Source organism: Gobius niger (genome assembly GCF_951799975.1).
Source record: "Gobius niger genome assembly, chromosome: 20".
Classification (NCBI taxonomy): domain Eukaryota; kingdom Metazoa; phylum Chordata; class Actinopteri; order Gobiiformes; family Gobiidae; genus Gobius; species Gobius niger.
Window position 1 is genome coordinate 15,567,700 of NC_136871.1, and position 14,019 is coordinate 15,581,718.

Below are 14,019 nucleotides of genomic sequence, written 5' to 3' on the forward strand. Positions count from 1 at the left end.
TTTTTTTGAATACACAGGGTCATACATGACAACATTCCTCTCCTTGTAGCAGGGTGATCTTTAAGATTTATATTGAACATAAACTCATCCACATTCCATTGAACACCAAGTGCTCATTCGAGTTGCAGGTTTTGTTCGACGCAAACATTGCGCAACCATGCCGGTTAGCGTTCGTGCTGTGAATTTGGATCAGATTTGGATCTCAAAGCTGAGTCCAATTTCTTCATGTTGGGTGCTCGCTCAGACTCTGGGATACTACTGACAACTGTCTCAGCTTGCTCCAGCTGCTTGCCTCTTTATTCGCTTTTTAATCAGTCCATTTTTGTCTTGGATGTCTTGGATATTTTTTTGCCTTTTTTTACAACTCATCTGACAAGTCAGCAGCGAGAATCTTCTCAACATGGCTGAGGGAGTAACACAAACATCTCGTTGTAAAAACTGTTATATCAACTGATAACTGATATATCAACAAGAAATTTGCTTTCTACGGGACATGATTTTTGCCTTAGAGATGGAAAAAGGACTTAATGACACACTACCAATGGAACCCAGTAAAAAGACTTGAAACTGATACTTGCAACCTAAAGCTAAATGATACCATAATGTTCCCAAAACTTAACAGACAACTTGGTGCTAGGCCAAAGCAAAGTCAACAAGCTGGTAAAAATGGACCTGGAATAAACAGATTTTTACCTCTCTCAGAGGCCGAGTGTAATGAACAGAGACAATCAGAGAGAAACAGAGAACATGAAGTCAAAACAAAGATGGAGAGACTGTGCAAATTGTCAAGGCCGGAGATATTCTGGTGCTCGGAGACAGAGCCATATCTAATATAAACATGGAAAGAATAGTTTCAAGCAGCCATCGGACCGCCACAGTTTCTGACATCACAGATGTTCTAAACAAGGAAATTGCAAATAACCCTGGGATTATGTTGGTGCAGTGGACATAAGAAATGAACAGAATGAAAACTTTAATACACTATTTAAAGAGGCATAGCAAAATATTCAATTCAATAGAAATGGAAAGCTCATATTTTATTAACAGTAGGCTGACCTAGCTGCTTGTTAGCACCCACCAGCCAATCAGAATCGAATATTCACCCAGACCATGGTATAAAATTTGATATACACTGTTCTCCACAAACGCTTGAGTTTACAATATACTAAAGGAGGACAAAATACATTTCATTCCATTTCTTGAAGTAGAATCAGGTATAGCTCCTTTAAGTTGGGACAATCCTTTGCAACTGTGTTCTCAAGTTTGTGAATCCCAACCATGATCAACCATTAGCATATGTCATCGTCTCTGATTCACCATATAAGGACAAAAAAGTGCTGCACGCAAAGGGGAGTAAAAGAGGAAATGAATGAATGACCAAACATGAATCCAAAACTAATAATAACCAACAAAACCTCAAAATAATTGGCGCTACACGCTCAAGGACCCTCCTAAACCTTTGGGAACGTGAATTAGCTCTCATAAAAAAATGTTTAAAGATATAACCTGTACATCGCGGAAGGGTTTTCCTTCTCTTCCCGCAGGTCAGACGCTTAAATAGATGCGGCAGCGATGGAGCTCTCTGCCTGGTTAGCTCATCAAGTAGAGCGCGTGCCTCCGGGGCTCGAGGTCACAGGATCAAGGCCCATCTGTAATCTGTAATCTGTAATTTATGATGAGGATATTTACATTCTGGAATTAATTAATACATTATTTAATATGTACAAATATATTCGACTCAGGATGTTGACTTCTTAACTTTATGCTTAACAAAGTATAACGTATCATATCTTATATTTAGAACACCTTTTTTATTATTTGTTTATAGTTGAAAAGTTAAATGCAATCAGCTTAGGCTTTCATGATAACAGTTTCAAAAACCCACAAGAATGATCGACTGAGTGAACAAGCTTCATGTAACCACTGGTAGGAAAACCACTGAATGGAAATTAAAAAAATGTATCAAAACAGTGGTATTTCATAGCATTAATCCACACCAATAAGAACCTTTGCTTAAAATTTCATAAAAAACACGTTTCACAACATGAATAAGCAACTGTTTAAATGTGAAAAAATGTTCCACAAATAATTGGCAACGTTAGTTCAGTCCTGAACGAGAGGATTGCGGGCGCAAAGTTTTGTTTTGGTTAATATTGCAAACTTGCGTTTAACCCTTAGTAACACCTTTAAAAAACTTGCGTTAAGGGAGCTTCGACACAAAAATGTGCTTGGGTGTAATTAAGGGTTTATTCCATAACAGGCTCGCAAATGCCCTTAATCCATCACAAATAAGGTCTCTTATTCCTTTTGAGTTCAATTTAGCTTGTTAGTTAGTTCCAAGCCACATGGATAGAGAAAATAGAGTACCGGTACCAACAACATCCACGGGTCAAACTCATCAGTAGTGTCTTCCTTTTTTGCCAGTGTCCTCAGTGGGACTTCATACTGGGCCTGTTTCACTGCTAGGCTGGCTCGTTCTACACTCCACGACAGCTGCTGGCTCCTCAATCGGTCCTGGGTGAATCGCAAACCATGGAGTAAGCTCCTACTTTAGCTCATTTAAAAATGGCGTACTTCCAGAAACAGGAAGTGCCCACACCTGTAAACCAAACTTCAAAATAAACTGTCCAATACATACGGTGACAGTAGAATGTAACATAGCAACATCATTATGCACCTCCGGGATCCGAACCGCCGACCCTTTAAGCCTGAGCCCGTCATTTGACATGATTTGTAACTAATCAGTTCTTTTTCCAACAAGACACAACCATTTTGAGTCTAGCTTGTCAAGCTAATTTGACCAAGGCCCAAAGGAGCTGGAGACAGACCCCTGCCCCACCTTGCATCAGCTCAAGATCGCCACCCAAGGGACCACGACCAAAGGCCGTCGGACAGCAGCCCAAGCCGGACCACAGTTGGCATGGAAAACCTTTCTCTCACAGTCGTAAGCGCATCTCACAGACCTGGCTCAATAAGACTCACATCACTTCTACGCAAACCACCTTAACTTCACCTACTGACTTTCAGAGCCTGTAAACCTGGCTATTCTGTTTTGCATTTTAATATTTAATGCTGTCTGTTTATTGATTTTGATCAGTAAACCTCCATAATCCACAGTTTACTTTGGTAATGTCTGTGTTTATTATTTCAGACTAAGGGTCCATGTGTATCGGTCCAAGAATTTACTTCCTTCAGATAAAAATGTAGTTTAGCCTCTTATTCTTAGTTTTATGTTCGCTTTTTGAACTGGTGCTCCGTTCTATTTTAAGGCTAATCTACCAACCTATTAATTAATGAATAAACAAATTAGTTGATTAATAAACCCTCATACCCTATACAAGCCAGTGCGACTGAGATTAAGTGCAACCTGTAGCTAGAGCTTTAGTTTGTGTAACATGCTGTAGCTTTCTCCAGGGTCCAGACTGAGACCAAAGGTGCATATCCACCATCTTCGCCGTGTCTAAAGCGCTTGCCTCGCAGGCGTGGCCCCCTTCACTGCGCCTCTCGTTTTCTCATTGCGTACATTATTGTGTTATACTGATATAATACTGTAAATTACTATTTATATTCAGTGTAACTTTGCTGAATTCTTTTCTGCTACTCTGTTGTAAGATGACAGTACTTACCCATATCTTTGTCTCTGAGTCAGTACACGATGACATGCATTAGCAGCTCCACACTTAAAGCGGGTGCGAAGAAAGAAGTGCGACATAAGGAACTATCATAGCTTATAATTGGATTCAAAAGAGAAACGACAACCACCAAAGCACACCTCTCCTGTCAATTACAGACAAGCATTTAGCATGATTTGTGAACGCGACTGAAGGTGTTGATGATGCCTGGCTTAGTACAAACACCTTTATTATGCTAGGACTAAATCACAGGTGTGCATTGTTGGCAGTTGTCTTTTATTCACAAGTGACTTCGTATCCCAAAGTCAAATAGCGATGACGAGTGATCCTTGTGATTATGGTGTAAAAATAGACAACAAGTGCGGCTCTCTTTAGTAATGTATCCTGAATACACCCATTTGAAAACGTTGTGATGCCCTATTTAACACTGTTGTTTTAAATGACTTGCCCTGATGAAGGACTTTTATCCTTCCTCTCAGAGTGCCTCGGACACTGTTTTCCCTCTAAGTCCATGTTTTCAAGGTTTTTGTCCTCAAACATATTTTACAACTCTGGACCCACTGATGCATTCATCTTTAACCTTGAAAAGTACTGATTTATTTGAGAGTAATGTAGACCGTTTTCCTTACGAGTTGCAAATGATCAGGTACTTTTGAATGCGGGGATTTGTTACTGAGCATGCAGGTTTTTTATTTTGGAATTGAGACGGTGAGAAGGAGTCTTGTAACAGGTATGCAGTAAGCACAGGTCAGAGCAGCGGTCACAGTCGGACGTGTTATCTGCCCGGGTAACGACCACGTCGACCAGGCTCAGCTGCCAGGGGCAACACTGATGACCAGCCACTCTTCCTTCTTGCTGCCCCCGCCAAAAAGTGAATACCCATTATTTTGATTTCAATTGCCAGTGAAGTAAACACATTTGACTTATTAGTCCATTGGCAGTTAGCTAATAAAGATAATTTGCTTGTTTGCTTTAAATAAGTGAAAATTCTCACAAGTCTGTATTTGATTGTAAGTTTGCAGTACAGACATTCACAAGAGAATCTGGCTGGTGCAGGAACCAAAATAAACAACTGTTCTATTCCAGCACAATGGAGATTTAATTGTGTGCTGCCTGCATGCGCTCTATCCACTTGCATTTCACCGCAACCAGGCCACACAGGATTAAGAAATTTAAGACGGAAAAAAGCAATGAAAAAGCCTGACTTTGTCAACTCCCTGTGAGTGTGTGGCTGCCTCCAGGATAACAAATGCCAGTCATTCTGGGTTAATATGAGAAAACATGTCTGCTAACTATGTAACCTTATGATTTTCATCAAATATATATATATATATATATATATATATATATAGATCTTCTATCCAGCCAACAGCACAGTAAGAGGTAAGACTACGTGCTGTTATGTGTTTACACATGTTGTAAAGGGACGAGCTTATAGCCCATGGGGTAAATGTGGCGATAACCCCCAGTTGCCTCTCTGCTGTCAGTCAGATCAGATTATATACTCCCTAATAGTGGGCAAGAGAGATATTGTCCACAGTCCTGAAACGTTATTGGATAGAATTGTATTTATTTTATCAGTTGCAATGCACAAACTCAATAGTATGTGAATAGTGCTAATAATTATACTGTATCTTAGTTAATGTTGACCCTATGGAAATTTCTTATTTTAGAGCAGGGATGGGCGGATCGATACCACAGTACCAAACGGCTACTTTTAAGTATCGATATTAGGCAAAAAAGGATCGATATTAATTTGCATTTGTGAAAACAAGGCGTGGCAGCTATTTTAAACACAAAAGGACGATTTATATCTTTGTCCTGAGCCAAAACAGTCCGCAGCAGCAGAGGATTGAACTGAGCGAGCCATATCATTCTGGTTTAGATTCTGTTTGTCATTAAAGTATTAAGTAGTTTTTTATGTATTTATTTCACATTAACATTGTTTAATTAACCAGCTGTGATATAAGTGATATAAGTGATAAGTGATATAATTTTAATTAACCTATTAGTTATATAAAATAACCAGTTTTAGAAATGTATATTGATTGAAATACATTCACCCATATAAAATGACCAGTATCAGTATCGGTATCGACAAGAATGACCCCAAAAGTATCGGAATCTTGTTGTATCGCCCATCCCTATTGGAGAGTTTGTTGCTGATTGGATCAATGGGCCAATCACAATAGTACGATAGTAAACCAATCAAATATTTATTTTCAAAGAATCATATCATCTTTGCTTGCTGAAAAAACATACAACACAAGAGAAAGCAAGTAAACGCATATTATATTACCTTTATAGCGGATATTATAAGCCGCATGTACATTTTATTGTGTCTTGCACAAATAAATTATTCATGGCACTGAGCCTCTCTGATGGCCTGAAAAGCTTCTGCCATCGTTAACAAGCTTTAATCCATCAACGCTACCGCTGAGCAAGGCATTTTTAGTCAAACATATACTGTAAACAAGGCACTTGCCAAGACGTGGCAGGGGAAAAGCCTGCTCTCTATCACTGATAATGATTGCAGTCATTTAGAAGGGCAGGAAGCAGACAGGTTGCTCTGCAGTAAGTGAATGAATATTCTTTAAGCGTTGGGAGTAATTCACTCGAAGGAGAAGTTGCCCTCCTTGAAGACAAATCTATGTGCATAATGCTGAGGAACTGGCCTAGACCAACTCTTTATTTAATACACTTTGCACAGACGGCTGGAAGCAAAGACCGAGCCGCAGTGCTGGTTTGATTAGCACTGTGGCCAAATACTTAGTGATGTATCACCGCTGTCAACTAGGACTTCTAATTTAGCTTAATCTACACTTGCAGATATACGTAAATAAAAAGGGTTCTCTCATAGACTAATGTTCAAAGTGCTTTTCAAAAAAACAAAAAACAGTGAACTCTATTTTCACTTCATTTGCAACAGAAGAGAGTCAAAATACTGTATAAGTAATGATTACATAAAGAAAAAATAGAAAACTTACATCCCTACTTTTAATGTGACAAAAAGAAAAATATTGGCTGAATTTTCTCCGTAATAAAACAGAACTAAATAAGTGTGCGAGTTAATGGAGGAGATGAATCCTGACTCTTGATTGAGTGAAGTGACACTTAAAACATTATTTTATAACGTCTACACGTTGTGAGGAAACTAAGGTCCCTCGAAGTGAGCAGGCTTCTGCTCAGAACTTTTTATGACTCTGTGGTAGCCTCTGTTATCCACTACGCTGCCGTGTCCTGGGCCCCAGGCAGCACAAAGCGGGACAAGAAGAGACTGAACAAGCAGTCAGGAGGGCCAGCTCTGACCCGGGCTTCCCCCTGGACTCCTGGGCTGCCCTCTGGACAGGAGAGTATTATCCAAACTCACACTCATCATGGACAACACCTCACACCCACTGCACGGGACTTTAGAGGAGCTGAGCTGCACCTTCAGTGGCAGACTTAGGCGGCAGCACAAGACACAGCTCTACTGCAGGTCCTTCATCCCCACTACTGTCAGACTTTACAACTCTACTGTGAAAGAAACTTATGTGCAATAACTTCTCTGCAAAACCAGGTGCATTGACCTCTGTATCTGAGTCACTTCATCAATCACCTGCACTTTACTGACTGTAAACTTTTGTACTGCCAATGTTGACATATTGATATATACGGGTACATAATTGTTCCCCTTTACAGTTTTTCATTCATTGTATATATGCTACCTCTATTTACTATTACTTGTTTGCACATTATCCTGTTCTTCTTTGAGGCCACATTTTCTTGTCTATTTGCACCCCGCTGGACAAGAAAGTGCACCTTAATCTAGCCTCCACACCTTTACCATACCATAACAACTTTATTTATAAAGCACTTTAAAAACTGTACAGTTGACCAAAGTGCCGTACACCAAAAACAGACATAAAATTTACAGTAAAAGTGTAAGAAACAGGTACAAACAACAACAGGAAACACAACAGTGAAACACGTGCGTTTTTAGGACCGATTTAAAAACAAACAAAATGGTTATACCAGACACATACCGGACAGACATACCAGACACTTATTTAGATTGTTGTTTATGCTCCCTGTAGCTAACCATCAATGTGTTACATTAGCATACCTTACGCCTACTCAGCCTGTTGTTCTTTTCTTCATTAGGCATATTTTGGCTGGTGCGTCTTACACTCCGGAGCGACTTATAGAGCGGAAAATACGGTAATTCATTTAAATACACTTCTTTTTTTATGGAAAAGCTGTGACATGAACGGGGTTTATGATAATTCTTTTGAATGAAAAAGCAGACCTGTTGCATTGACCAAACGTTCCTTGCCGTGGAATAACACAATACACGCAATGCTCAATATTGAAAGTATTGCTTTGCAAAATAAATAGCATTTCAAACCAGTAGTGGAGCACCAAGAAGAAGTATATAACAACTATACATTACTCAAATGGACCCCATACATTGCCAGCTAAATCTAAGCTACATATAGTCTGTAGACAAGTCTGTGCACAACCCATGGTACAAGGCTGAATTGGTGTGAATTCTTTGCAATGAACTACGAATAAGGTAACATTACAAATGAATAGCCATGTACCTATCAAGTGCAGATGAAGGCTGTATGAAGAGCATCTGTCAGACAGGCTTGTAATTGGAGATTATTGTACCATTATGTTTGTTATGGTCTCTGTCTGTCGGTTCCACTCCTTCAGTTTGTGATCTGTTTGACCCAGCCCCCTCACAACTGCACTCAATAACAAGAGCCTAAACCTTAGTGACAGAATCCTCCCCTTGCACATTGTTTCACCCCGAGACCAGATTTATTACATTTACAAAAGCTGTTTTTTTAGAACATAAAACAGTTGTACTTGCATAAATTAGTCACCAGCTCACAGCAAGAGGGTCGTTGTGTGGCCTCTCTGTGAGTAATGTCAGGGCTCGGGTTAGGCAATGAGCTTTGCAAGAGATCAGAAGGTAAGGACAGCATTGTCTGGTTACGTGGGTTTGGTGGTGCTGCACACGTGTTGTTGTTGCACGTCTACACAGAGCGAACTGTCGAGTCACGGCTCTTTTACAGGTTTTAACACAAGCAGGGGAGTGTTTTAAGTGTTATTTCTGCAGCTCACCAATATAATTTAGTGCAGGGATGAGTGAGTAATGTAACACGAGGACAAAATGGGGCATTACGGCTGTTTTATAAATGAGAGAAAGTCAAATACCTTTAAGTCCCAAAACTGGCACATTTCGAGTTCTTTCTTGCCTCTTTACTGCAGCTAGCCTCTTTGTCCACAAAGTTTACAGAAATCCCAGTGTCAGTACAGTCCAAGACTGATAAGCTATCATCTGACTCATGCTGCCACGTCTGTGGCCTTTGCAGACCGGGGCACGCTGGAGCATCAGCGTGCACTCGCGTGAGCTCCGGCGCTCTCTCAGACAATAGTAACCGGCCTTAACAGAGGTGTTTGGGGTGTGTCTTCAATCAGACAGTTACCACTGTTGATCCAGGACTATGGTCATATTCGGGACACATGCTCATCCCACGTGCATAGGAGAAGCAATATGAACTGGCGCTGAGGATGGTCACGAGGGTGATTCAAAGATTACTTTAATATGCACGTGTGCATCGAAAAACAACTTCAGGTTTGCGTGAAAATCACCACCAGACATTTTACTGGTCATTCCTTCTTTATGACAAGTTATCACAGTTTGTGAGCTGGAGTTGGATACATTGGCACTCTTCTGTAGGCACCAATGTATGTATGTGTAGTTAGAGGAGTGGGTACGCAAAGAGGATGCTGCTCCCACTGATTCTGCCAACGACTGCCAAAGGAATTACAGAGACGTACAGAGGCCAACACAGCGGCTGTGAACAAAAGTTTCCCCTATACTGACGCAGAAATGTACTGCTGGCCTCTGTATTCAGCATTGTTTGATTTAGTTTAGTGATTTAGTTTAGTCGGCCAAAGATTCAATAGTTAAACCAACATGTGATACTGCATTTCGATAGGCCTATAATAAAATATAACACGATCAAACTAGAAATGTTTTATAAGGTGGAATTTGATATTTTTATTTGGGTCACAGGCTTGATTGTAGGTCTCCAAGCTATACCACCTGCGAAACACGGCTATATACAACCTCCGGCCATCTTTTCGGGTTTGCATCATCCTGCTTTTTCATTTTACAGAACTCCTTATGAGATTCTCCTGCCTCTAAACTTGTCAAAGCCTAAATCAGCTCAAGCATGACACCTGGAAATGCAATCTAATTGGAGCTAAATCCCTTTTGCAGAGCCACCAGCGTATCGATCGGCTTCCTGCTCATTCAACTCCACAATGCGGTGTTCTGAGTGTAGCGCTGCCAGGAAAAACAAATAGGGGAATTAGCGAGGTGTGCTCCCGGGCGGTCACACAGCAGTTTGAAGCAGTAGCGATGGTGACTGCATCAGAGAACGGCACGACTCAGATCAGTGCTGCCAGACACGATTGTAACACTACATTGATATGCAGCATTTCCGTTGGGATACAGGGTTACTTTTACAGTCAGAAAACGCAGCCATTGACACACTTCGAACATTCAGGGCCGTCAATGAGATCCTTTTATTTGTATCTACAGCTAGACATGGCAATAGCCTCGCTTTAAACTGGTGCTTTGTTGAATTGTAGCCTATACATGGTGTTTTTAATTCTTAAGTTTCCCATGTTAACAATACAGTCAATGTGCAATGTGTGGTAAAATGTTTTAGTGCCGACCTACATAAGACCACATTAAAAAACAAAACAAATATGGAACCGCCACCTTAATGTGGTGGAGGGGTTTGAGCACCCGAATGATCCTGGGAACTTCGTGCCCCTGGTAGGGTCTCCCATGGCAACCAGGTCCAAGGTGACGGGTCAGACAAAGAGCGGTTCAGAAGCCCCTTATGAGAGACCAACAGGCCAGTTTAATCATGAGGCCGTCCTTCTGTGGACCCACCACCTGCAGGAGGGGCTATAAGTGGCTGGTGCAATGTTATTTGGGCAGCGCCAACAGCTGCCCCCACGACCCGGAAACGGACGAAGTGGAAGAAAATGGATGGATGGATGAAATATGGAATTATAAGCTTCTATAGTGGTATAATTAATGATACAGCAGCAAGAGCTCTTTCAGCAACCCCCTAAAAAATAATAATTTTGAACACATTTTTAGGAATTGTAATCTCAAAATACAGCATTTTCTTGTTATGTTTTTAGGCAGTTGTTCTGACTGTCCCAAACTGTTATCAACAATTCATCTGCAGTCGTTTTTTGAACACGTTTGTTTGTAGACACAAAAACAACCCCCTCAGGGATCAATACATTTAATCTGATTCTGATTCAATATTACGTTGTTTTTTTTATTCTTTTCTTTCCTTCAATCTCCTCTCAAGAAAATTGCTCGTGATGATTGCTTCTTTGTATTGACCACATGTAACATTTAGTCTAACTCAGGGGTGTTTTGTAGTGTGTAACCGCATGAAGGGCGGAGGTCAACGCAGTAAAAAGTTCATCCTGATTGAGTCGAGGTTTATTTAGGCTTGAAACATAAAGGCTAAAATGTCGGCGTATAATTGTACATTTTTTGGGGGGGAAAAGGTACCGTCTCTGCTGATGTGTGTGCCAAATTCCTGCAGGCCTACAAAAACTGGTGTGAGCACTGCATTTGCCCCGGGCTGAAGTTTAAATAATGCTTGGTAACAATAAAATAGTAAAATTGTTATATGTTTTATTTTTTATAAAGACCACCATCTCTCTCATCGAGATTTTTGAGTTGACCATGATCTCATGAGGCTAAAGAAATCACCCAAAAATCACTGCTATTTTGTTCAGTGACTTAAACGAACCAAATAGGTGTATATTTTTAACGTACACACACGGGTGGATCCTGACGTGATTGACACCACTAACACTTGGCTGATCGGAGTGGCTCAATGGTCAGTGATTACGTCCACTCCTTTGGCTCAGAATAGCAGCCTGTCTATTCCACAGAGATTGAAAGCGTTGGCAGTATGTCACAGTGTCACCTGGGGCACCAATTAAAGTCCCCCCAACAGTCAATACACAAATATAGATCTTATTCACACCTGCTGGTTCACTACTGGAGTCAATTTCCAAGCTGCATTTACAGACATGAAGGGAAGTGGATGGGCCAGAGGCTACTCTAGTTGGTTAAAAGTGGTCACCTACATGTATGTGGCCATGCTTTACTCAAAAGTGGTGGTGAGTTTTGTCTATAGCTGCTGGACGTACAGTGACAAAGATCCTTTTTGCGAAAACAATGACAATGTCTCCTTCACCATCTTTTATCATCTTTTTAAGACAAGAGGCCAAATTATCCTGGCTGAAAGAAAAAGCAGGTAAAAGGGTAAATTATGAAACTTCGTTTTCATTTTAATCACCGGCAGTAACCAGAAAATCTGAACAACATATTGATGTAGCCAGTCGGGGCTTCTGTCTTGGAGTGTTGTGTCCTGCAGTTCCAGTCCTTGTTAGGCTGTCTGTCCCTATGCAGAGGTCATCATTACAGAAATCATCTCATCCCGGTCCCAGATGGTGAGTGTGGCTCTTTGGCAGGAGCTCTGATTAGGAGGCTGCTCTGGAAGGGTTTATCTGCATGGACCTGCGCCCTGTCCACCACCCCACTCTCCAGTAAATCTGCTGCCTCCCTCTGACAGCAGGGCACCTTCAGCATTGGAAAGATCCCAGTTCCGAGATAAACTTCTTTTATGCCAATAACGTGTTATGCAAGGACAGCTGTATGAGTGCGTGGGCAACTAAGTTGTTTTGTGTTGACATGAAAGGAAACAACAATTTCCGATAAAATATATATAAAATACTGCATGCACATATCTGATTGTAAATATACCATACCAAGTTTATTTATGAAGCACTTTAAAAACTGTACAGTTGGCCAAAGTGCCGCACACAGAAACAGATACAAATATTTACAGTAAAAAAATATGAGGAAAAAAAGTACAACAACAACAGCAGGCAACCTCAATTTGCGTTACACGCCAGAGAAAAAAGGTACGTTTTTAGGAGAGATTTAAAAACAGGTAGGGACTGGGCCTGTCTAATCTCTAATGGCAGCTGGTTCCACAGCCGCGGGCCAGCAACAGAGAAGGCCCGATCTCCCCGAAGTTTGCGCTTGGTTTTTGGGACAACCAGTTGCAGCTGATCCACTGACCTGAGAGCACGAGAGGGGGCGTAAGGCTGAATCAGGTCAGACAGATAGGAGGGGGCGAGGCCATTCAGACTTTTAAAAGTAAAGAGAAGAATTAAATCAACTCTAAATCTGACTGGGAGCCAATGGAGCGAAGCTAAAACCGGTGAGATATGGTCATGTTTCCGTGTCCCTGTTAAAAGCCAAGCTGAGAGAGAGCACACTGGCTCACACCAGCATAAAGGCCGTTACAGTAATCCAACCTGGTCGTTACAAAGGCATGTATTACAGTCTCAAAATGCTGCCTTGATAAAATGGACTTCAATTTCGACAGTTTTCTTAAGTGGAAAAACTGGACTTAACAACTCTTACACCCACATTGGAAACAACCGGCTTGATAAAATCAGACAAAAAGCCAAGATCAGGAGGGGTGCAATTAGGGCCACAAGGGTCAAAAATCATGACTTCAGTTTTGTCCTGATTTAGGCATAAAAAGTTAAGGACCATCCATGCTTTGATATCACTGATGCAGTTGAGAAGGGGCCTAGCAGCATGTGGATCACCCTTCTTTAAAGGCAGATGGATTTGACTGTCATCGGCATAACAGTGAAAAGTTATGCCATGTTTTCTCAGAATGGAACCAAGTGGGAGCATGTACAAGGAAAACAATAAAGGGCCAAGTATTGGTCCTTGTGGTACCCCACATGACAAAGTGGCTTGAGAGGAAACGCATGCACCGAAACTGACACGAAAGCATCTGTCAGTCAAATATGACTTGAACCACTGCAAGGCTGAGCCACGAATTCCCACCCAGTGTTCGAGCCGTGAGAGGAGAATCGCGTGGTCCACTGTATCAAATGCAGCCGTCAGATCTAACAGCACCAGGACAACGGAGTAGCCAGCATCAGTTTAGACAAATATATCATTAAAAACACGAAGAAGTGCCGTCTCAGTGCTGTGAAGATTTTTAAAACCAGACTGAAAAGTTTCAAAAATGCTGTGTTCATCTAAAAATGACTTCAACTGAACAAAAAACACTTTCTCCAGTATTTTCGAGAGAAAGGGAAGTTTAGAAATGGGCCTGTAACTAGACAGCGCAGATGAGTCGAGGCCAGGTTTTTTAAGCAAAGGGTGAACTGCAGCATGTTTAAAAAAAGCAGGAACAACACCAGTTGACAAACTGCAATTTAAACTGCAGGTGCAAGTGTCTCAAAAACCTCC